We start from the raw sequence: 1355 nt of genomic DNA, 5'->3' as shown, positions 1-1355 counted from the left end.
AGGGAAGCAGGGAGGGAGGCAGGGAGGGAGGGAGGCAGGGAGGCAGGCAGGGAGGCAGGGATGAGCAACGAAAAGCAAGAGAAAGGGAGGAAACAGGAATAGGGAGGGTAGAAGAAAGGAGCTCTCTGGCCCCTTCCTGGGTGAGCTCGCCTTGAGTTGTACAGATTGGGTTTTTTTGGCGGACCCGGGGATTGAACTGAGGCCTTTGCGCTTTCCAGGCAGGTGTTTATTCTACTGAGCCATCTCCCCAGCCCCTTGAGTTGAAAACTGGGAATTAGGGGTCTTTAGGGCTTTGCAGACGCCTCCAGGGCATACGAACAACTTGCATGGCCTCCCGAGAATGCTCCAGGACACCCGGGCCCCTCACCCTGTCCCTGCTGAGGTCTATCTGTATGACACAGGGCCGCCGCAGTACCATGGTGGCGGGGCTAGAGGCAGGGCGGGTCATGGTTAGATTAGAATCACTGGCAGTCTTCGACAAGGTCACAGTGTTCTGCTTCCTGAGCAGGGGCAGGGTCATGCCCACAGTTTCCATGCGGCTGCCACCATTCTAGTCCTTTTCTTTGTCTACATACAGAACGGGTGGCCTAATAGTGTTTACCTTGTGACTTTCTGGTGATAAAGTTGCCCAGGTGAGGCCAGGTGGAGGAGCAGACGCATGCCATGGGCCTGACAGGACCCCTTGGCTTTGGGGTGACAAGAACAAGAAAGACGGGAGGGTCAGGCTGGGGACTGTCTGGAGGAGCAGGCAATACTGGCAGAGGGGAGGGAGGGGCCATCTGCAGGGGGTCTTGGTCTGCTCCCCAGAAGCCTGTGAGTCTGAGGCCTGACACCCTAATGTGGGCTCCCCCTTTCCCTGAGGCCCTGGGCACACTACCAGGATCAGAGCTTCTCCCCTGCCAGGATTGCAGCCCTTGGAACCTGGCAGAGGCCCTGGTGGGCCAGAGCATGCCACATAGGCTTTGCGCGGTGTGCCAAGTAGGTGGAGCCTGGGTACGGGCTTCCGGAGGAGGAGGTCCTTGGACAGGCCGGCTACCAGGGCAGGGGTGGGGGGAGCACAGGGGCAGGCCTCGGAGAAGGCCTTGAGGGGGTGGGCTTGTGAGACTCAGAGCCCAGGGGACCCCGATTTTAAGGTGTGAGGCTGTGTGAGGCGGAGTTTACGGAGGAGAGATTATGATGAAGGCAGCGGAATTTGGAGTAAGCTGGGTCAACTCCCGCCCCAGATAAAATACCTGATGTAACAATTTAAAAGAGGAAAGTGGGGGCTGGAGAGATGGCTCAGTGGTCTAAGGCACCTACTTAGAACAAGCTTGGCAAAGCATCAGGGACCGCGGTTCAATCCCCCAGCACCACAT

At 58.1% G+C, this 1355-nt stretch overlaps 1 protein-coding gene across 2 annotated transcripts in view; it reads left to right on the top strand.

The window, feature by feature from the left end:
• Positions 1 to 1355, top strand: part of Scn4a (sodium voltage-gated channel alpha subunit 4) — a 45665-nt gene that overhangs the window by 23864 nt on the left and 20446 nt on the right. The gene's annotated exons all lie outside the window — the stretch shown is intronic.

This window comes from Octodon degus, unplaced genomic scaffold (assembly GCF_000260255.1).
Source record: "Octodon degus isolate 3935 unplaced genomic scaffold, OctDeg1.0 scaffold00033, whole genome shotgun sequence".
Lineage (NCBI taxonomy): Eukaryota > Metazoa > Chordata > Mammalia > Rodentia > Octodontidae > Octodon > Octodon degus.
Note: the sequence above shows the minus strand (reverse complement) of the source record. Positions and strands in the feature narration are given on the sequence as shown.